Source organism: Vicugna pacos, chromosome 36 (genome assembly GCF_048564905.1).
Source record: "Vicugna pacos chromosome 36, VicPac4, whole genome shotgun sequence".
Lineage (NCBI taxonomy): Eukaryota > Metazoa > Chordata > Mammalia > Artiodactyla > Camelidae > Vicugna > Vicugna pacos.
Window position 1 is genome coordinate 2,924,254 of NC_133022.1, and position 23,293 is coordinate 2,947,546.

The following is a 23,293-nucleotide window of genomic DNA, read 5'->3' on the forward strand; positions in this document are numbered from 1 at the left end:
GGAAATTAGCTGAGGCATGAGGGCCCCCCGTCAGAGCGCTGCAGCGGGCTTCACCCAGAGGGTGGGAAAACGCTGTTTTGCTTACCTTGTTTTATGTTCCCTGAAAAACAGCAGGATGCCTGCTTGGGCTGGTTAACCAGAGGAGCCACTTCCTGGGCAGCGAGAGTCTCAAATGAGCCACTGATGTGACTTACAAGCTGGTATGAAACAGATGCCAGGCGGCCTGGGGGGTCCCCAGCCCCATCCTACATCCGGCAGGGGGTCGAGGGATCTGCGCTTCATCATTTCCAAAGGACTCACCTCGAAGGAAGTCAGACTTTCTACAAAATAGACCAGCATGATAATTTTCTCATCAATTCAAAGTAAACTTTTTATAGAATGCCTCCATGCCCCAGCCTGTTCCCAAAACTGGGAAGCCATAAACCATAAGGGGACAGGATTTTGTCACATGAGGCTCTCTTCCTACAAGCGGGGAAGAATGCACGTTGAAAGAACATGTGGTTCTTTGAATTTCGGGTTTGGGAAGCAGGTGTCTCCTAGGGCAACGCAAATTCTGGTGATAAGGGATAACCGAGTTATGACAGCAGAGCAGTGAGCCAGATTTGAGAGGCGTGAAAGGCGCTGGCTGTCTCCTCCTGGTCCCCCCGCCCTGGTCCACTCTTGTCCAGTGCATCTCTCTCACACACACACACACACACACACACACACACACACACACACACACACACAGGAGTGGGCAGGGAGGCAGAGGCAGGGCTCCCAGGGCAGCGCCAGACCAAAACCCCAGGGTTCCAGCTGGCATTCTGGAACAAGGCTGAATGTCATCAGCTGATTATCTGAAGCCAAAGTGTCTGGACAGGGTGACAGGAGAGCCAGGTGGCTCTGTCCGCGGAGGAGCGGGGCGCCGGAGAGGCCCGCTGGCAGCCGCCCGTGCCCCCCTGGCCCCGGGCCAAGGCCCCCAGCCTGGTGAGCCGTGCGATGCCCGCAGGGGGCTGGGGAAGGATGCTGGAGGGTCTGCCACAGTCCACCTGGGTTGTGAGCAGCCTTTTCACTCAAAGGACAGGATTTGGTGCAATTCCACCCCCGCCCCGGCCAACCTGGGTCCCCTAATTCCATCCGTTCCCCGCTTCCCGCTTAGTCCTCGCTGCCACCTGCACACCGTGGTCCCGCCTCCCCCACCTCATCCTTGTCGCCCTCGAGAAGCAGCTGACCCTGACCTCCACGGTGGTCTCACAACCACGGACAGGTCATTAGACCCTCCTGGCCTCGCTTTGCCCCCCTTTATAAGATGCATGACAAACCGTGGGCTGTTCTGTGGGGACGCTGCTGGCCCCCTGGTGGCCGCTGTGCTGGCGGCCAGGTCCTGATCTTTCCAAAGCAAATGCACCAGTCCTTCCTCTCGGGTGTCCACACACTTGTCCTTGAGCACAAAGGAGAGACAGGGCCCCGCCGTGTGCTGCCAGCTTCAGGGATGCTTGGAGATGCCACCTCTGCCCGAGCCCTGCTCCTGCCCCTGGGAAAGCAGAGGTCCCACCTCGTGACCCTGCCAGCCGGGTCTCCTGTCGCTGTGGACGGCATGGGCCTGTGCCCGCCAACTCCACGGGCATGGCACCCAGGCCAGCGCTAGCTTTATCAGAGCTGTGGGGGCTCTTCTTGGCGAGAGGAAACCCCATTAAAATAGGGGGTGAGACTCCCAGCAGCTGTTAAGTGAGGAGCCACTGGTCCACACCCGGCAGGCCTGCCAAGATCACCCCGTGAACTCGGCTGTCCTGGCAAGTGCCAGGAAGTGTTACTTCCCTTGTCCGATTTGGGCCAGTACTGCTTCATCCTGGTCCATGCATGAATGTCAGTAAACCATAAATAATAAAAACAAACAAAAAGGACAAATTGCAGGAACCAGCCACTCTCCTCTTTGTGTGTGTCTGCCTTGTCTCTTTCACAGCTTACACTCCATGAAGACAGCGGCTGGTCCATTTGCTTTGGCAAATATAGCCGTTAATAAATTATAAACGATATTATATATGATATCAGTATCAAAGGAGAACTTAGAAGTGTCACCTCTGCAAAGGAAGCTCTTCCAGGCATGCATCCAGATCTTTCGTTAAACCAACCACAGAAACAAAGTTTTTAGTAGCACCTGGGCTGAAATTCTAAAGTAATATAAATTTTGAGGCATCTCCTGAAATTAAAAGACCACATTATAAAGGCTACACAAAACCGAAGGCTGAAGAAAGGCTGGATGTGAGAGAGAAAAAGGTATCACCGTATTACAGCGTCTTTCAAGGCTGAAATGCAGGGAGCGTTGATCACAGGCCCAGAGTCCACATGGCCGTGCAGTTCCGGGGCCAGTTGGTGGCAGGGACAGGACACTGAGACCATCCTCGTGAGGCGGAAAGAAGCAGATGAGAACCAGTTCTGTTACCGAGTCCAAACTTGTTCTGCTCACCGCACGACAGGCCAATAAATCAGGAGACAAGGTGTTGGGGCAGGAATAATGACTTTATTGGGAAAGCCGGCAGATCAAGAGGATGGGGGACTCATGTCCTGGAGAACCATCTTCCCCAAGTCAGAATTCAGGCTCCTTTTATACTAAAAAGGGGGAGGGGGTATGGTTGGCTGTTGCAAACTTCTTGGTGCAGGAATCCTTTGTTCTTGCAGCTGTCCCCCGGGGCCAGGTCACGGTGCCCCTGCAAACCTCCAGCAAAACAAAGGTTATTTTCTATTCTGCAACTTGTTACCTTTATAGGAGTGCAAATGTGTTAACATCCTTAAAGGTCAGAGCGCTGAGAACGGGCTCTCCTGTCTATTTCAGGCTGAAGGCAACGCTGTTTCACAAAAGGTGCAGAGCCAGCAAGACTGAGCCCAGAGAACAGGGCACAGGGTTAAAGCCAAAGGAACAGGTCTCATACGGAGTCAGATTGGTTCTTTTCCGTCACAGTTCCAAGAGATTTCCAGATCGGCAACAATCTGAACAACAAAATAAGGGATGATAGTAACAAATTATAACTCATCGCACCACACAGGAGCACATGACTCCATGCCAATGTAAGGCAAATAAATAAAGGAGAAATAAAAGCTCTTTTCTTTAAAATAAAACGCCAACTAGTAAATGGAGACTAAAGATGGAAGCCTCACCGTACAGGAGCGTGAAGGCAAGCCTCGCCTAGGACCGCTGGCACCTTCACGGGTGCAAGCGCAGACTGCCCTCCACCACCCTGCACTCTTCCCCGCCAGGCACGCAGCCGCGAGCAAAGTGATGGAGATGTGAGCTCTCTTGATTGTGGTGGTGGTTTCATGGGTGTATATACATCTATCAAAATTCATCAAACTGTACCTCTGAAGTACGTGTCATTTTCTGTACAGGAACCATAGCGCAATAAAGATGTTTTTTAAAAGTCATCAAAAAAAAAAAGTAACACCCTGTGCTATACAGAAACTTGTTTATTGATTTTATATATAGTAGTTAATATTTGCAAATCTCGGACTCCCAATTTACCCCTTCCACATGAAAATGGACGTACATGCATGTGTATGTGTGACTGAAATATGCTGAACACCGGACATTGACACATTGTAACTGACTAGACTTAAAAAAGAAATAAATGTAACATCAACGGTTAAGTGAGGTCAGTTTCTCTTAAGAAGCTTCTTGATAAATTGGTAAAAGTGATTAAGTCATTAACTCTTGGCCCATTGACGTATGTCCTTTGATCCCCTGTGAGATGAAGTCAGAAGGATGGATAAAGCGTGCTGGCTGGGTGACTGGGTCCTGAAGGGCGCTGGTCCCCGGTGCCGAAGGTGGCTTGCGGCCGGAGCCGGCCAGCTTTCTCGTGGACACCAACTTTATTCTTGAAAGAGCAGCTGATGGACACATACGGTATTCAGACGTGGACAGTAGGCAGACTTTTTCTCAAAAATGGACAAACCAATGATGCTTCAAAGAAGTAACTGAGAGCAAATACCGCAGATGAGAGAATTCAAGTTTTTTAACAAAGATTAGAATTTTGGAAAACTTGAATCTGCCACCATGACCTTCACACTTCCCTCCGGTATTGATCTAATAACCTCTCTACTAAGGTTAGCGGTGATAGTAAGAGATGTACTTTTTTGGGTATTATATAATGAAATGTGTCAACACTTGAAAACCTTCAAAACTCAAGGATCCAATATTTTCCAAATGACTAATGTCACAAAATGTGACAAAGTCACACATGGTTAAAACACCTACTCAAACTGCAAAAAGACAGAACAGCGGATTTTAACATAACAGAGTATGAAACTTAATTGACATGTTTCAAATTCCACAGCACAACTAACCTTTTAAGAAACTGTTGTTGTTGTGGGGAGGGTGCAGTTCAGTGGTAGACTGCATGCCTCGCACGCATGAGGTCCGGAGTTCAATCCCCTAGTATCTCCATCAAAAAAAAATAATAGTAATTAACTTAATTACCTCTCCCTGCAAAAATTATAATGATAATAAATAGGATGATTCAGAAAAGCAAAAAAGAAAAATTAAAAAAAATAAACTACCACTGTTGAGTTTTAGTGCAATATTAAAAAAGAAGATCAATTATCCAAAGGCTACAAAGGCAATTATCCTAAATGAATATTTAAATATTCCTCCCCTTTGTGAATTTTCTGAAAAACTTTTCAGCCATAACAGCTTACTGCAACAGATCCAAGAGGTGTGGGAAAATACAGAACAGAGCGCTCTTTGCACTACACTTTCTATTGAAAATATAATTATTTTCCATAAAATTGTTCACGTATGTTGACATGTAATTGGTTTATTGCTGTTGCCTTGAAGCGAATTAGTAAATACTGTTAAATTTCCTCACCTTTTAAGTTCCACTTCGGTAGATATTGATAAATCATATTCACAGAAGCTCTTTGGAGAGAAAGAAAAATACCACATGAGATCGCTCCTATGTGGAATCTAAAAAAAAGGAAAGAAAGAAAAGAAAAAGACAAATGAACATAAATACAGAACAGACACAGACTCACAGACATAGAATTCAGAGTTGTGGCTGCCAAGGGGGAAGGGGGTGGGAAGGGACAGACTGGGAGTCTGAAATTTGCAGACACTGACAGGTGTCTATAGAACAGATAAACAACATTATACTGTACAGCACAGGGAAATACATACAAGATCTTGTAGCTCACGGTGAAAAAGAACATGAAAATGAGTATATGTATGTTCATGTATGACGGAAGCACTGTGCTGTGCACCAGAAATGGACACGGTCTTGTAAACTCTAAGTCAATAAAATAAATTTTTTTTAAAAAAGCTCTTTGGAGACCATTTTTAGTACTTAAAAAAATTTTTTTTTACTTAATTTTTAAGCACATTTAAGCGTTCTATTTCCTTTATTGAAAACAATAAACAGGAAGAACCCGGGGACTGCAGAAGCAGCTACCGCGAACCTAGCTCGCCTCTCCAGCAACGGTGTCTGCAGAGATGTCCTCGGTCCTGCACGTCTATGTCCGTCCCTCTGGCCACGAGGGAGCAGCCTGTGGGGACCCTCAAAGGAAGCTGCAAGAGGAACCGCCAGAGCTGCAGGGCACCAAGACCGAGCTGTGCTGCAGCGTGAACTGGACAGGTGATGCTTCCCCACGTGCCGAGGACCTGGCTGCCCCTTGTTACTGGACGCTGTCGCCCAGGGGTCCTGGCTCCTTCCCTGCCCCAGTGACCTGTGGCTGGAGGTCGGGCCCAGGCTGACCTTCTCCACCCCGACTTCCACCAGCATCGTGTCAGTGTGCCAGGCCGCGGGGCTGGGGGCTGGGGGCTGGGGGCTGGGGACCGCGTGGAGAGGACCCGGCGCTGCCCGCCCCCTTCAGCTGAGATGGACGCCGTCGCTCTGGCCACCCTGCATGACTGGATGACGGAGCAGCAATTCCCCCGACCCATCCAGGGCTTCTCCCTTGGCTGCATCCCAGCCCCGCTAGGTGGCCCAGTCGACATACTGGCCGAGGGCCAGTCTGCTGCCCTGGAGAAAGCCAACCAGAGCCAGGTCTGGCCCCGGACTCTTGGGACCCGGGTTTCTACACCAAGCGCCTCCAGGAGCTGCAGCGGAACCCCAGCACCGTGGAGGCCTTCGACTTGGCTCAGTCCAGCAGTGACACAGCCGACACTGGGTCTTCAAGGGCCGACTCCACGTGGATGGGCAGGAGCTGGCACACTCCCTGTCTGAGTCCGTCATGAGCACCCAGGCAGCATCCAGCCCCAGCAACGTCCTCAAGTTCTGTGACAACAGCAGATGGGCTGTACCCTAGGCCGGGGTGACCTCTGACTCGGGGGACGGGAGGCTCCAGGCTCCGGCGGGGCGAGCACAGACCCCAGAAGAAAGGGAGCTCTGGAACGGACGTGTCCGCCGTGCATTCCATGGGAAGGGAGTCCAACTCCTACGGCCCAAGGACCCCATACGGCCAAGCTGCTTTCGGCAACGTCAGGGGCCGAGACATGCTGTCTTCACAGCAGAGACCCACAGCTTGCCCACAGGAGTAGCCGCCCTTCAGTGGTGCAGCCACCGGCACAGGGGGCCGGATCCGAGATGTGCAGCGCACAGCTTGCTTCTAGGAAAACGAAACTTACCCCTTAAATTCTACTGGTTCCCAAAACCTCACTCCTGATTGGTCCATTTCTAACACCTCATTTGCATTTACCCCTAAAATTACATTGGTTCCTGAAAGCTCACTCCATTGGTCCATTACTAACACCTCATTTGCATATGGCATGAATTTAATTGAAACCTAAACTCCTATAAAAGCCTGTGTAAACCTACAGACAGGATCCAGAGCTTGGAGCATTAACTCCGCTGGGCCCACCGGCGTGATGAACCCCTGTTCTCCAACCCTCTGAGTGTCTCTTGGCCTCTGCACGGGATTCAGGTTGCTGTCACAGTGCTGAGTTCTGAACTGTCACACTCAGGGGGCCTGGCTGAGCCTCTTTCCTCCCATTGTGCCGGGACTGCCCCCTGGAGACCGTCTCCCGGCATCACCCCGACCCTCCTCTTCTGCAGGACGGCTCGTTCTGATTTCCACACGCGTGCAGCCCGTGATGGAATTTTAAATTCTTTCCTTAAGGAGCTGCCCTGAGACTGCCAAGTCAACTGACTCTCCAGGTCACTTCCAGAAACCTCTGCGCACAGTTAGGCAGGAAGCTGGGACCCCGCTCGGGGCCACGTGGCCCCCTCCCCGCACAGGCCGGCTCGCTGCCCGGCTCAGCCCCCACCTTCCTCCTGCGGCTCAAGCCCTGGCGGCTCCTTCTCACGTCCCTGATGGGATGCGGGTCCCTCACTCCCAAAGGATCTCCCGTCTTGCATTTCCATCGCTACAGGAGCCGAGCTCCCGCTGGGCTGACCTTTACCCCGCCCATCCTGGAGGGCTGAGCTCACACCCCACCTTCCCTGTGAAGTTTTCACAGATGCACACAGGCCCTCCTTGGCAAGCATGCCTCTCACTCAGCCAGACCCACGAGTCTGCGCAGGTAGCTCTTACCTCCCCGCGGCCGGCTCTCCGGGGTCCCCAGCCTCTGCCTCCGGCCGCCGGCGCAGCGGGTTGTACATCACAGAATATCATCTTTCAGTCTGAGAGGCTGGGAAGAGGGGGGTTCTGTGGATCGGACGGGACCTCACTGGCTTAAAAAGATCAAGAAGCCAGAGAACCAGGACCTCGTGTAGCTTCCTAACAGACGTTTAATCCTATTTGGGGTTTGCTGGGATTTTGCGCCCCTGAATTTCAGGCCTGCAGGAGCCTCCCTACTCTGGTTTCACCATCAAGCAAATCACAGAGCGGCCTCCTTGCAGTCCGTGACCCGAGTTTAAGGTTAAAGGAAGTGGATCAGGAAAACAGATCACTCCACATCTCACCAGGGAAAAGGAGCTCGCAGATCATAAAATCCGGGGGCTGGCCGGCGCCATCGAGGACCGTGGCCAACGTCCCCGCAAATGATCCCAGCCAGTTTAGGCCTCAGAACTTGGAGACCAGCAAGGGACAGCCTCTGTCCCCAGCCCCACTCCTGCCCGCCCAGGCGAAGAGCCCTGGGCCTGAGCTCTGAACCACGTCCAAGGGGCTGGGCCCAGGCATGTCTCGTTTTGTCTGTGTTCTGTCAGAAATGAGAAGAAGGCCCAGGCTTCTCCGCTCACCCTAGACAAAAACACGTTATCAGCTTTCTGAGAAGCAAGAACACAGAAAAGTACCGACTATTTCTTCTTGCTCTAGGAACGCCACCTTCTGCACCCTCCCCTCCATCCCTGTCTCCTTCGCTTCTCCCTTCTCACGGGAGAAGCTCCCTTACAGTCAAGGGAGCTCAGACAATTTACAGGAGACCAGGGCCAGTGAAATGCAAGGCTAATTAAAGGCTTGTATATCTATGGCACAAATGAATTGATTTACAAAAGAGACACAGACTCACAGATAAAAAACAAGCTTATGGTTACTCGGCGGGGAAGAGGGTGGAGAGGGATAAATTAGGAGTTTGGAATTAGCAGATACAAACCACTATATAAAACAGATAAACCACAAGGTCGTACTGTGGAGCACTGGGAAGTACATTCAGTATCTTGTAATAAACCATAATGGAAAATACGAAAAAGCAAAATTTTTTTTAAAAGAGTTGAATATTTAGAGACAAATCAGGGGTCCAAATCAGACCTCTGCAGCCAGTACTTCAATATCCTTTTTTTTAAAAATCAAAACAGTGGAACATTTGGAGTCAAATGATCAACTAGCTTATTTATTTTCTTTGATATGAGAAAATGGAAGTCTTTATTAAGAAAGTAAAAATTTTAAACAAGCCTCAAATGATAGGAATTTAAGGGTTTTTTTTTCCCCCAGTTATACACATAATACACGGAGAAAAAAAGCAGTTAGGAAGACTTTAAAAGTAACTCAGTTTTTCTGGGACTCTCCCATGTATATAAGTTATTAACTTTTTTTTTTTAAAGACAACTTTGAAATTTTTAAAATTTAAATACAGCTTTGAACCATCCCTCAGGGACCCGTGTTTTTCCTCTCTGGCTTCACCTGCTGTCCTCAGCACACAGCCTTTAACTCCCCGTCCAAGATCGCTGCTCTACGTCCAGCCACAACATCCACGCTCCGGGCGAAAAGCAGACAAAGGCAGGAAAGGGTGGGCCTCCTGTTCTTGAGGATGCGGCTCAGGGGCTGAGTCCACGCTCGCTGGCCTCCCAGGCTGCCGGGTCCGCACACAGCCACCCTCATGGGGAAAAGCAGTCTGGGCTGGTGGCCGCGTGCCCAGCCACACACGTCGCAGAAAAATAGGAGGACAGACACTGGCTGTCACCAGCAGCCCCCGGTACTGGGAGCAGGTTCCAAGGAGAAGCCTTGTTAGACCAGCAAAGGGATGATCGGGAAGATAAAAATTACCTGAAAAAGATGTGTGAGGTGGGGACAGTCTGGGAAGACAGGGCTGAGGCCGGCTAGCCAGGGAGGCCCAGACGCCCCCACGTCCAGGTGGAGAGGAGGCAGCAGGCTCCAGGGAAGGAAACACTGCACATTCAGAAGAGCTGGCGGGGAGCCGGACCTGCCCGGGGAAGAAGCATGTCTTGCTTTTCGTGGGGCAGGCAGTCAGGCGGCTTCAAACCCCGGAGTCTGTAGGTTTCCTGCAGCGGGTCATTGACAGGGGCAGGGGAAGAGCCTTGAATGGACAGATCTCTCCAGGCCTGGCCCCAGGGTGTGAAAACAGGGCACGGAGAAGGCCTGCCGCCCACACTGCCCACGGGTGCGATGGGGGCGTCCCCCTGGTCAGGCGTGGCGTTCCCATGCCTCCAAGGGGGGCCACTGCCTGGCATCCAGTGAGGGCATCCGGCCTCCCGGGAGCTACAGGGAGCGTCCTCCGTCCTCTACTGATGCCCAGGGCACAAATGTGAAGCAGAGAATAACCTTTGTCTTCTGGGAGGTTTTCAGGGGCACCATGACCTGACCCCCGGGCACAGCTGCAGGAACACAGGATTCCTGCACGGAGAAGTTTGCAACAACCAACCACACCCCCTCCCCTTTTTAGCATAAAAAGAGCCTGAATTCTGACCGGAGGAGGATGGTTCTCCAGGACGTCAGTCTGCCATCCTCTCGGTCGGCCGGCTTTCCGAACAAAGTCGCTCCTCCTTGCCCCAGCACCTCGTCTCCCGATTTATCGGCCTGTCGTGCGACAAGCAGAACGAGTTTGGACTCTGGAACTTGAGGAGGCTCCTGGAATTAGAGACCTTGGCTTGGCCGACAGCACCACCTGCAGGCCAGCCCCGGCCACCGAGGCCCAGTGTGAACAGAAAGCGCTCGGCAGCCTCGGCGCCGTCACCCCGCACGGACCTGGGCTGGGGCGGCTGGGGCGGGGCCTGGAGCCAGGTCTCTGACCTCCGCACTGCCCTGCGGTCAGTGTCGCAGGCCCCCTTGTGTGATCAGGGCCCTTCTGAGTCGAGGCCAAGACGCCGGGCCTCTGCTCTCATCCTGACTCCAAGCCCCTGGTCCAGTGACCTGTCAGACACCCCAGGGGACTGGCCACCTCCAATACACGCCATTGGCCAGAGGCCGTCCCCTGTGGACAGGTCCTCGCCCCTCGTCGTCCTTGCCCCTTGCACCCAGCGGGCTCCCCTCACTCCCACAGCAGCCCTGCAAGGCGGTCCCACTGTGACCCAGCCAAGTGACAAGACGGCACAGGACAGAGTCCCACCCCCTCTGTCTGCTGCCCTGCCCTGGGCGTGTGGCGACGCGGAAGCGGGGCCGCGTTTGCACGTGAGGACAGCGGAGTGATGCATGGCTCCAGAGGGGGTGAGTCCAGCATGCCCTACCCCTGTCACCTCAGCCCACGTGGCCGTGCGTCTTTGTGCCTGGAGGAGAGGGACAGAACCTTCAGGGACCCCCCGACGGGCCCAGCCAACACTGAAGCGTCTCTAAACCTGGTTTCAGAAGCATTTCCTGGCTTCTCAGGACAGACACAACAAAACCAAAACCAAAACCAAAACCACAGCTCTGTGCAGGACACCTGAGGATAAAGACGAAGCTACCAGACAGGATCTTCTGTAGCTAAAAACCTAAGGAAGAAGCCCCGACAAGGCCAGTGGGAGGGGCGGACTCGCGATGCACTCAGGTCCCATCCGCCCAGGTGGGCGGCCCACAAACCGGAGAGTAATTATAACGCAGGGGTCCTCCCACGGGGGTCGGGGCGCCGAGGCCAGTCTCCCCAGCCCGGGGATCCGGCCCCGGGACGAGGAGCCCCCGGAGGGCTGGGCCTTGAAGGCCAGCGGGGCCTGATTCCAGGAGCTTCGCAGGACTCAGGGAAAACTCTCCTGGCCTCCAGAAACCAGAAAAGGTGAGGAAACAGACTGTCCCCGAGCGCCGTCGGAAGGAGCAAGCTCTGCCTGACACTCGACGTTGGCTCAGCGAGACCCCTGACCGCCGGAGCTGTGGGATAACAACTGTGTGAGGTTTGGTTTTTTGGGGGTTTTTTTTTTGAGCCGCTAAATTTATAGGAGTTTGTTGTGACCGCTTGAGGAGAACCAACACACCTGCCCAGTCTGGGAGTATTTTGGAAGCTGTGAAAATGGGGAGCAATCAGGATTAACAGAAAGTCATGGAAAGCTGGAGATCCAAGGAAAGGAGAGAGGGAGGGAGAAAGGAAAGGATGCATCAAAGGATGTGATGGGGGAGAGGGATCAGGGTGCAGACCGGCTGCCAGCAGAGGCCACGCGCTGGCCTGGAGAAGGTGCTGGGTAAATAACTGAAAACACAAAGAGCATGGCATCAGCTGTGGAACCCCGATATTCAGCACCTGTTCGTACCCAGAGCCCTGGCCACACGGCCAACGCCTGGGCTGAGTTTGCTCAGAAAGGCCAGGCCAGGAAGCCAGCTCCGGACGCGGCCCAGGGCACACACGCTGCAGAGAAGCCACGCACCTGCACAGGACTCTCCAGGTGAGCCGTCTGGGCTCCCTCGGTGGAGGTGACAATGATCAAAAAGCCCCCTTTTAGAAGCTCATTACTCTGTCCAAGCACTTGAGACACTGGATATACAAACAGACAATGGCCAGACTATATGCAAGAGCGGAGCCCTGCCCGCCACCTGCAGCGGCCTGCCCGGGGAAGCGCCCTCTGGCCCACAGCAAGCGGCCCCGGCTGTGGGTCCCCCTGCAGGAAGGCAGGCTGCTGTCTCTGGAAGCAACCCAGAAAGCCAGTCATGAACCCCTGGAGCAATCAGCCCCGAATGCCCAGGACTCGATGAGTGGCGGACAGTTCCCTTTTGTCCCTACTTCCAACTCGGGACCCACCGGGGAAGCCAAGCACGTACCTCTAACGCATCCCATAGGACGCCCCCAGGAGCCGCCTCCAGCCCCCCGACTCGCACAGCTTCCAGGCAAGGCGCTCCTGCAGCCTCCTCTTCCTTGCGCTGGAAAGCCTCCCGCGGCTCTGCCTGCCTGTGAGTCTCTGATGGAACGTAGGTGGCGATGGGTGACTCTGGGCTCCGGGCAGCTCTGAAGAAATGGCCTTTGCCTGTTCTCACTGTGGGGGTCTTCACGTGAACACTTCGGACGCTCTCGCTCACGGCCGCCCTGGGCAGCGATGACCCCCGTAGCCGAAGCTGGGATGTCCCGCCCCAATGGGCACCTGAGTGAGACTCCATGTTCATCATGTGACACTTGGAGCCCAGGGAAGTTTGGCTAAATACGCTGCCGCAAACCCACGACGAGGCACGCTTGGGAAAGACCGAGCTAGTGCCTCGGAAGCAAAGCCATAATCTGGAAGCCAGAAACATCAACAGTCGGACGCCAGAGCAGAAGGATGAGACAGGGAAGCCAGAGGGTGACCAGCGGGATGGTCAGACACGTCTGGCCCACGTCGCGCGGGCGTTTCTTTTTAGAAGTCAGCACGCTTCAAAATGTGCCCGTGTGCTCCTGAAGGTGCCTCCAGGGTGGCTCTCGTGCTGTCAAACACCGTCCAGGCCTCCAGCCACCCCGTGCCTGCCCAGACCCTCTTAGGACCCCCGCGCTGCTGGGGCCAGCAGACGGCCCCTGGCTGTCCCGGGTCCCCGAGCACTAACTGGGGGGGTGAGGGGTGCTGCCTTCAGAATCCGGTACTGCCGAGCCCACCCCCCACCGTGGGCCCAGCCTGCCTCCCAGAGGGCACAGCCTGGACCACACAGCCCCCCGGCAGACAGCACCGCCCTCACTCCTGCCCGCTGCCCCTCCTCGAGCCCTGTGTCTCGTCCCAGCATCACTCTCCCTCCACGTGATTGACAGGCTCACGTCGACTCTCCCCCATCCCTGAACTGATGCTGAAAGACGACCACTCAGTCATCCGACGTCGCCACATTCCCATGATCGCTGCGTTGAACTTGGAACAAGCAGTCTTACAATTACGTCCACAAATACCATTCATGCATCACGCCAGCCCTCTTTCGGAGGGTCACGAACACCGCGGGGGGGGGGTGTCTTGCGTTTCCATCCAAAGAGCAAAAATATATTTAAAAGCCAAAAACCTCTCCTCAACCTCCATGAAGTCAGGGGCACGATTTCAAAGCAACCAAGCCACCCCAGCTGCCCTCCACATCCCCGCCGCCACCCCTCACCCGGGGGCTCACGTGGCTGGGTGGGCCAGCATCTGGGGGTGGGGGGGACATGCTGGGGAACAGGCCACAGCGAAAAGAAGAGGGTACATCCAGGAAGACCTGCCAGAAAATCAAAACCGCATTGGCAGAAGGCCAGCTCATGGGGAGGGAGAGCCTCTGAGGTCACGGCCACAAGTCCAGCCCACTGCACGTGGGTCCCCGAGCCTCCCATGCGGCCACGGTCGGTGACGGTGCTGGTCAAAACCCAAAGGCAGCATGGATATCAGAAATAGGGTGCACGGGGGATGAACCCCAGAGCTGAGCTGTGTTCTGAGCGGAGGCATCGGGGACTCTCTGTGTGTGAACCCGGCGGCAGGGAGTGGAGAGGTCCCACCATCCTGAGAGCAGGGGCTGTGATCCTGGGGCTCTGCTGTGTGTGTGTGTGTGTTTGTGTGTGTGCGCGCGCACCCCAGCCAAGCCTCCCCCTTCTTATGGAGACGTCTGCACTCGAAGTAAGGCTGTCAGAGCCGAGAACGGAAGGCCATGGCCTCGTCCGGGACGAGGCTGACCCGCCAGTGCGCCATCCCTCCAGACGCTGTGGTTGCTTAAGGCTGAGACACGACCCAATCGGAATATCCAGGGAGATGGACGAGGACCTCTCTCCTGACCGAGTTCTAAGCGGCAGGAATCCTCTGAACCCGGGGCACCTGGATGTCGCTGTCCTCACCATCTCACAGTGCAGGGCCGAGGGCCTTCCAGTCCCGAGGGCTCACGTCAGAGGCCGGCTGGGAGGTTCTTCTTCAGATGGTCCGTCAGCAGAGCAGCCGCCCAGGACGAGCGCTGGAACAGGGCCTCCCAGGACCCCAGGAGTAGGGGCCAGGCCAGCTGGTTCCCAGCAGCGTGTGTTTATGCCCCCGGGGCTCATGTGCCCCGTGTTCCCGGCATGGATCCCCCATCCTGGGGCTCCCCTCTGAGGGTCCTGGAGCAGAGGAGGTCCCCTGCCTCAGCTGACTCCTGCTCCACAGTGCAGCCAGCCCGCCGGGGGTGGGGGGCCGGGCAGCGCGGGAGCCCCATTGTCCTGCCGGGTGTGTGACCTCGGCCCCTGTCACTGCTGCTGACCCGTCCCTTCATAGCCGTCCGTGCCGGGGCCGGCCCTACTCGGGGATCCCGCCGCGCTTCCAGAACCCCTTTGCTCCCTCTCGCCGCTCCCGGCTGGAATGCCCCGCGACCCCCTCACTCTCCGTCCAGGCCCCCCCCACCTCCCCGAGTCCACCGAGGCCGCGATCTCCCCCCGTCACGTGTGCTCAGCTCCCTGCGCCCGGGGCCACCCGCCCCCTGTCCTGCCGGGGCAGCTGGTGAACCGAACTTGCTCCTTCGTGAGGCAGCCCCTCCCTGTGTGCTCGGGACCCCATCCTCTCGTGTCAGCGCCAGACTTTTCTCCTGCAAGTGTCTCCTCTCCCTCTGGCTTCGCTGGTCTACCCCGGCTCCTTGCCCTCGACGCTGAGTTTTCCCTTCCCTCTGTAGTCGCCCCCAGGTCATCTCACCAGTCCCAGGGCCTTACTCACATCCAAATACTCACGATTATTAAACGTCTATTTCCAGCCCCAGCGTGCTGCCCTGAGTTCCAAACTCAAATATCTCGATGCTTCTTCAGATGTCTGGCAGGGTCTCCAGGTTGGTCAAATACAAAGCAAAACTCTTGCCTGTGACAGCAACCTGAATCCTGTCCAGAGACCCAGCGATGCTCGGAGCGTTGGAGAACCCAGGCTCATGACGTCGGCGGGCCCGGAGGAGTTACCACTCCAAGCTCTGGGCCCTCTCTGTGTCGGTTAAGTTTGCCCTGTATGCAAATGAGGTGTTAGAAATGGACCAATCAGGAGTGAGCTTTTGGGAACCAATGGAATTTTAGGGGTCATTTTCATTTTCCTAGAAGCAAGCTGTTTTACAGAAGCCCAAAAGCAGGAAGGCAGTGGCCCTGCCTGGGAGGTCTTGCTGGCCCCTGTGTGGGTTTTGCCCCTTCAACCAACTCCCCTCCTCTCCCTTTGCCGGTTCCATCTCAGCAAGTGGCACCGACTTTCCCCACTGTCAAGTCAGAACCCCAGGAACCCTCATTCACTCCTCTTTCCCGCACAGCCTGGGGTTCCTGCCGGAGCTCTTCCTTCGTGAATCCCAAATCCAGCGCCCCCTTCTCAGGGCCTGCCAGCCCCACAGGCTCGGCTCGGGGCCCCTCCCTGAGCCCCTGCACCGCCAGCTGCCCGGGCCGTGGTCCCCGCAGCGCCCCAGGGCAGCACAGGGTAAAAGACGAGCAGGGACCAGAGACACTTCCGCCAGCTGCCACACGCAGGACCAGGACCACGGAAAAGGTCGTTATTTGCCCTTAATCGCAAGACAGTAAGTAGAAGAGGTGGGATTTGAACCTGGGGAATCTGGCTGCAGAGCGTGTGCTGTGAAATACAGACCGGAACTGGGCGGGCGTGGAGCGTGTCCAGCACAGCTAACGACCTGCCCAGCTGACCTGCAGACCTTGCGTCCTCGAGATGGACAGAGTTAGACGTGTTCAAAGGCCCCCTCCTTCCTGTGGTCACGGGCCATGCACGGTTGCATGAAGTCACAAGGCCACTTGTCCCGTCTTCAGAACCACTCTCCTCCAGGGACCAGGGGCCAAGGTCTGTGTCCATGAATGTGGTCAGCTGAGTGACTGCTGCAACCGGGGTGGGGGTGACCAGAGCCTGGGAGTAGGGGGCGTCCGGAGAAGCGGCGAGGCACAGACGGGCAGCTCCTGAACCAACATGGGGCTCCCGTCCTGGACCACAGGGTCCTCCTCATGTGGCCTGGCCCGTGGGGACACAGTCTAAAAGAGACCCACCCGGACTGGAAACCAAGGGCCAAAATTCCACAGACCGTGTGTTCCCTCTGTGATCACAGGGGGCGCTTTGGAAGCCTGAAAACACAGATTTTTGAGGTCTGATTGGATCAAAACCTCTTAGGTGGCATCTGAGAGGCATTCGTTTTAGAAGCTTCTCAGATGCTTCTGTAGACCCTCCAGGACTGGGGACTGTGGGTGCAGAGTGGGAGGAGAAAGAGGGGCTTGGGGCCGGGGTGATAGCCTGCCTCCAGGCTGGCCCCCAGTGCGTCCTCCCACCATCTCATGTCCCTGCCCGAGGGCGCCTCTTGCCATGAGGAAGCCTGACCTGGAAATCCAACAGGACAGTGCAAAGCGCTGGTGTGCGGCTTGAGGCCAGGTCATAAAAGCCGACACACCATGACATAGGGACAGTCAAGCACCCCGCAGGGAAGCCCCCATGGAAAGGACCGCAGGCCTCCTGCTGACAGCCAGCAGTGACATGGCAGCCCCATGCACGCACCATCTTGCTCGTGGGTCCCAGCCCCAGTCAAGCCTTCGGATGAGACCTCCCTGATCCTTCATCAGAGGCTCCAAGTCAGAACCACCCAGCTAAGCCTCCGCTGAGCTCCCCACCCACACATTGGTATGAAATAATAAATGTCTATTGTTTTAACCTGCTGGGTTTTAGAGTCTTTTTGTTTTGTTTTGTTTTGTTTTGTTTTTGAGCAGAAAGGGAACATTCATATGCCTGCAATGATCGGGGCATTCCATGAGGGACATTCGACTCTGGGCCCTGATAAAAAGAGAGGGAAGGGCATTCGGGTAACGGATAAGCTAGGTGAGGAGTGGAGAGCAGATGCACCCCCATGTCCGTGGGGCCCTGCGTCCTCAGGGACAGGAGCCGTGCCCTCCTGGGCGTGGCCAGGGCGGCTGGCATCACGATGCTGTGTGCTGAGCTGGGCTGGATCCTCACTGGCTGTGTCCGTGGGTCTGAAGCTGGGTTGCACGTTGACATCACCCGAGGGGCTTTAAAAAGTCTTAATTCTTGGGCCACATTCCCAAAGCTTCTGATTGAACCGGTCTGGGCTGTTTGCCCGGGCATGGGATGTGTTAAAATCTTCCCAGGCGATTCCAAAATGCAGGTCGGGCTGAGGACCACTTCTGCAGACAAAGAGCTACAGGACCTTGCTAACACAAGGCTCAGTGCCTGTGTGGCGATGGCGGCCAGAACGCTGTGGCCCTTCATTCTAATGCAGCCCAGGGGTGATGAGACTGTGTGCACTCCAGTCAGGGGCCTAATGGAGCAGTAACTGAACAAGCAGCCAGTGAGGACCACGGTCCTGGTTCCCTGCAGCTGTGGGACATAAACCACAATAAACATTTATTATAACCAGCCCTCCGGGTTCCCGGGGTTGACAGGACTCAGCCAGACGGTGCTCCCTGGGACTCTGTCACGTGGTCACAGTCAGACGGGGGCTGGGGCTGGAGTCCCCTCTAAACTGCCCCTCACACGGGCCACCAGCTGGACCTCGTATGGGGCGGCAGCTGGGGCGTCTCCGTGCGGACGTCCCACGTGGCCTGGGCGTCCTCAGAGCATGGTGGCTGTGTGCCAGAAGTGAGCGTGGCTCCTTTTCTGAGCCAGCTGTGGAGGTCTTGCACCCCCACGTTTTATCAGCAAGGCAGCCCCACAGGCCTAAGACAAAGGTGCCGGGGACTGAGTTGGGTCCCACCCAAAATCCGTATGTTGACACCCTGAATCCCAACGTGAGGATGTTTGGAGATGAGGCCTTTGGGGGATAATTACATTTAAACGAGGTCGCGAGGGTGGGGCCCTCGTGGTGGGATTAGGGCCCTTATGAGATGCCAGACAGCTGGTCCCCTCTCTCTCTGGCTCTGTCATGTGAACACACAGCAAGACGGTGGCACCTCCAAGCCAAGGAGGAGGACTCTCAGCAGGACCCGAGCACACGGGCACCTCGATCGCAGACTTCCAGCCTCCAGAGCTGTGACCATGAGCGCTGCTGAGCCCCCGGTCTGTGTTGTGTAGTTGCAGCCGTCTGACCTACGACAGAAACCCCAGCCCTGGATGGGAGGCGTGTGTGAGACCTTGCAGGCGTGTTTGAAAACTGCCTGGAACAGAATGGACGCAGACAGCAGCTCTGGGACACCGCAGGCCTCACGCTGGGGAGCCGGGGGCTGAGCCGCCTCTCAGGGCTCATGGATGATCAGCAGCGGAGCTACCCTGTGATCCACGCACCCCGTGACCGCAGCCCCCAGACCTTCCCCAGCATAGACGGGAGGAGGAGGGGCACTTGGTGGCCTCACCAGGGCGGCAGCACAGGACACCCTCACTCACCTTGAATCCCCAGCACGGAGCGCCCTGCCCAGCTGAACGCACGGCCTCGGGCCTCAGCACCAGCAGGTGCGGCCTGGGAGCCCCGGGCAGGCGGGGTCGCGCCGTCCCTCCCCGCGTCTGGCTTTGCGCCGCCTGTCGGGGCACAGAAGCCACTAAGTGGACACGGTGCCCCCGCTGCCCGGGGGCGGAGACGGCGCTGGCCGCAGAGGCTGGCCCTGGTGTAAGCAGCTGGGGGAAGGCATTTCTGCTCTGAGGGGCAGCGAGGGACGTGGGAAGGGGGACGGGCTTGGGGCAGAGACGCGGGGATGCGGCTCAGATGTGGGTGACAAGATACAGTGGGGCTGGGACGCAGCCAGACGTCCCCAGGCCGCTGCAGCCTCCCACTGCTGCTCTGGGCTGGCTCTGCGATGGGACGTCTGCCACGGGCGACAGGTGCCCGGCCCGGGGCCCGGCTCCCAGGGCCCCTCCCGCCCTCAGAACAAGAGTGTGACGTCCATGGCTTCCATCGGCCGTGCTGGACTGGGGTCCAGTACCATGGCACCGTGGGCCTCAGAAGTCCTCCCTCTGCCCCGCCAGGCCCTGCACGCGTCCAGGCTGTGCCTGGGCTGCGCCCCAGAGAGCCTTCCCTGCCCCTATGACCTCCCCCCGTGATCATCTCAGGACCCTGGTGAATCCAGCTGTTCCCGGCTTGGAAAATCACCCCCTGGACCACTGAGGGTCACACCAGCCAAGAACCTGGGCGTCAGGATCTGCTCTGTAGCAAGTTCTCCAGGGGCTCCCGGGCCCCTTAGCGGGTGAAGAGCGCTGGTGGGAAATCCTACCCCTCCTCAGGGCCGCCACCTCCAGGGAGCCCTCCCTGACCTCCCGCCCACCAAGTCTGCTGCGGGCACAGACGGAGAGCCACGCAGGGCCCGGCAGGGCGTGTCCAGACCACACTGGTGGGCACCTGCGTCCCCGAGTCTGCTCCTCCCACGGATGTGCACTCACTGGAGGAAACCTAGTTCACCTCGCGTCCCCACGGGGAACCTCCGAGTGGCTCTGCTCAGGGGGCAAGTGCATCACACGCGGGAATCCCTCCCTGCACCCCAGCCTCTCCCCCTGCCCAGGGAGTCCCTGCTGGGGGAGCAGCTGGGAGGTGGGACCCCAAGATTCAGGGGGAGGAACCACGTGGAGTCCAGATACACGTCTCTGACTCCACGCCCGGCTCCTCAGGGAAGCAGCTTTCCCAGAGGTCACCCTCCTATTCTCAAAGATTCCGCAGGGCTCTCCTGCAGAGCTGTCACCAGGGTTCACTCAGTGCCCGAGGGCGGCAGGGTCACCAGAAGGTTCTGCGTCTTCTCAGTCCTCTTCCTGACCCCGCAGTTGCCCAGCACAGCCCCTCGGTCCTCCTCCTCCATCTCTGTGATGACCCCCACCCCGGGCCAGCACCCAGGGCTCCACACAGACCCCTGAGAGGCCCCTCCCCGGCTCAGAGGACCCCACTCCCCTCCTCCCACCAGGCCCCGGGTGGGGGTGAGGACAGCAGCCCGCTTGCAGCCCCTGGACCCCCAGCCTCGGCCCCCCCTCCCACCTGCCCCCACGCAGGACACAGCCTTCATCCCGGGGTCTCCACCTGCACCGCCTGCAGGAGGGGGTCTAGCTGGAATCCGGGCTGAGCCTCGGGGACCTCTCCCTTCCTGCGTGGGATTTAGGACACGTGTATCTCTATAAAGTTATATGCAGACAACTGTTTCTCTTCAACCACCTTTATTGTAAAACAGTTACAGAAATTGGCAACCCTCTCACACTTCCCAGGCCTACGAAACAGCGAACATTGTCCAGCATCTGCCTTGGTGTGTGTGTTTCGAATCAAAAGAAAATGTATTAATTGTTACACTTAGAGATGCTAAATGACAAACCATCTGAAACAAGACAAGGGAGGTGAACAAGAAATGACAACACAGCAAACAGTGGTTGCAAAAACTCACTTTTCTAATCTATGACTTTAGTGCAGAACTGTTACGAACGTGGGACAAACTATAAATTAAGACTAAGCTAATAGAAATAATACGTAGTTAGAATGGGATCCTCTTGCTTAAGTTTTTCTTTTTGTCCAGTTTCTTTTTTCCCCTTTTTTAATGGTGTCTTTTGGTTTTGGGGTTTTTTTGGTTTAGGTTTTCAAATGACCCCAAATTTGCTCAGGTCAATACCCAGCAGTTACCTCCACGTTGTCAACAGCGGCCTGATGTGCAGAGAATTCCCATCGTCTCACACATCTCTAGCAGGACACACTGAGAGGATGCTTCAGGTCACAGGGGCATTTAATCTCCACCCAAATACAACACTATAGGCTACATTCCTAAGGGTTTCAATGGGAACAGTGGGTACTTAACAAAAACATGGACTTTTAAACACTGCTCCCGGCGAGGGACAACGCCCCACTCCCAGGAGACACTGTGGCCTCGAGGCGCCACCAGGACAAACGAGGGAGCGCTGGATGGACGCGCCCCCCCCCCGGACACCCACACGGACGGGGTGCGGTGGTTGCAGGGCTCAGACCCGGGTCAGAGCTGGGGGCTGGCGGGGGGCGCTCAGCAGGTGCGCAGCCAGGGCCTCCAGGTGGGTGACTGTGTCCTGCAGGGCCCGCTCCCTCCTGGCGATCGCCTCCAGCAGCCTTGCTTTCTCCTCCTCCTTCTCTGTGACTCGCTGCCTCCATGTGGCGATGTACTGGGCCAGCAGCTCCCGGCATCGTGGACACATAGGCTGCTCCCCGGGGCGCGCTGGTGCTCGGGGGCCGGAGGGCTCCCGGCGCCCCTGGGGGGGCGGGGGCGCCGGGCTCCCGCCAGCCTTTCCCATGGGGTCCCCGGCACCCTCAGCCCCTGGCACGGCGTCCCCGTCGTCGGGAGAGCGCCCCTCGCCTGGGGTCTCCCCGCTGTGGGAGGAGGACCATCTGTGTATTAGGAACAGCAGCCCTGCCACGCACACCAGGGCCCCCCAGGGAAGCACCGGGGTCAGGCTCTCCCAGAGCAGCAGCAGGGCGCCCCCCAGGCGCTCCAGCATCCGGGGGGACGGGGCCCAGGGGGCAGGGAGCAGGCCCCCCATGGCTGCCAGGGCCCCACAGCTCTCTGCCTCTGAGGCCAGGGTCCTCTGTGTCACCACTGGCCGCTCGGAACCCTGCGGGGCGTTCCGTCTCCAGGTAAACAGGTCCCTGACGACCATCTGTTGGGCGGGGGAGGGGAGGCCAGCCGGGTTCTAGGAAATGGTTCCCCCAGCTCGGCTCTGGAGTTCATGATGTCACTTGTCCAGGCACCGGGGGAGGGGGCAGGGCCGATCCCAGCCTGGAGCTGGGCCACTCGGCCCCCGCCTGGCCCCCAGGACACCCAGGGGGTCGGCGCAGGGCCAGGCCAGGACCCCTTCTGTGCACGAGGGCAGGTCTGGGCCGAGTGAGGGGGACCCCGTCCCTGGGGGAGGCCCGTTCTCCTGAGTGAAGGTCCCCAGCAGCGGGGAGGGCTGTGCCCCCACCCAGGGCCAGGGATCTGTCCCCTGAGGCTCCATCTGTGCTGTGAAGGGGGAGGTGGGGGATGGCCGTGGGGAAGGCCCTAAATGTTCAGTAAGAGAGCTGGAGTCCAGGCCCCGAAGCTCGGGGAAATGAGTGGGAACGGGCAGGGCTGAGAGCTTGCTGGCCTCAGTGCAGCCAGCAGGCCCCTTGATCAGTTGGGGGCAGAGCTGGGACCCAGTCCTGAGCGGGGCACACATGGAAAGCCAGCCAGCACTCACCTGGGTCCCCGCCGTGGCCGCCAGCCCCACGGCAGCCACGTAGGTCCTCCCAACGGTGTTGAACTTCTCCAGGTCCTTGTAAAGGTCTGTGTCTATGAGCCTTGTTTGAAATGAAAACGTTAAACATTACATGACATTTTAGACAAGTCACTGCCCTGTACAGCCACCAGGAGCCACTGCGGAGCAGATGGGCACGTGCTGGGAAGCAATGTGTCCTCCTCATGTGGCTACAGGACAAGTTCTGGGGCTGAACTGAGGAACCCAGCCTCAGGGGCGCCTGCAAAGGCATTTAAAAGAGGAGCTGGGAGGGGAGACATGCACAACACACCGTCTCTCACACCTGAGCCCACAACCACCCAGCGAGGGAGGGAGACCCGTACAGACATGGGACTCGGGGTGGAGGGTACAGAGGGGCCCGCCATCCATCCTCTAGGTGAGGCCACCCACCTGAGCCCAGCATTTCCTAGGTAGGCCACAGGCGCCAGCATCCTGCCTCCCAGCCCAGCGCCCATCCTCCCCAACCCCAGGCAAAGCCCCTTCCTCAAAGGCCAAGGTCAGCTGGGACTCCCAAGGAGACACAGTGCATGTGCCCCACCCCCTGCCATCCGCAGAGAGCAGGCACAATCACAGCCACTGGGGGCTGCACTGCCGGGCGCCCTCAGGCCCCAGGGAGTCAGGGCAGTGGGGCGGCCCTTACCCCATCCAAGTCGGCGATGATCTCGTTCCGGGAGCGCAGACACTCCACCCCCACATCGTTGTCATCAGCTCAAGTTGGGGCT

General features: G+C 57.1%; 1 long non-coding RNA gene across 2 annotated transcripts; it reads right to left on the bottom strand.

Annotated features, from left to right (window-relative positions):
- Nucleotides 1-2,704: 2,704 nt before the first annotated feature.
- Nucleotides 2,705-8,016, bottom strand: LOC116277156 (uncharacterized). 2 transcript variants are annotated; one of them, XR_012067385.1, is made up of 4 exons: nt 7,869-8,016; nt 4,839-4,936; nt 4,318-4,412; nt 2,705-2,967 (listed from the first exon to the last, which is right to left on the bottom strand). It is a non-coding gene; the product is annotated as an uncharacterized lncRNA (long non-coding RNA). The 2 variants fall into 2 exon arrangements; XR_012067384.1 differs by having other exon boundaries at nt 7,498-8,016.
- Between the last annotated feature and the right edge of the window lie 15,277 nt (nt 8,017-23,293).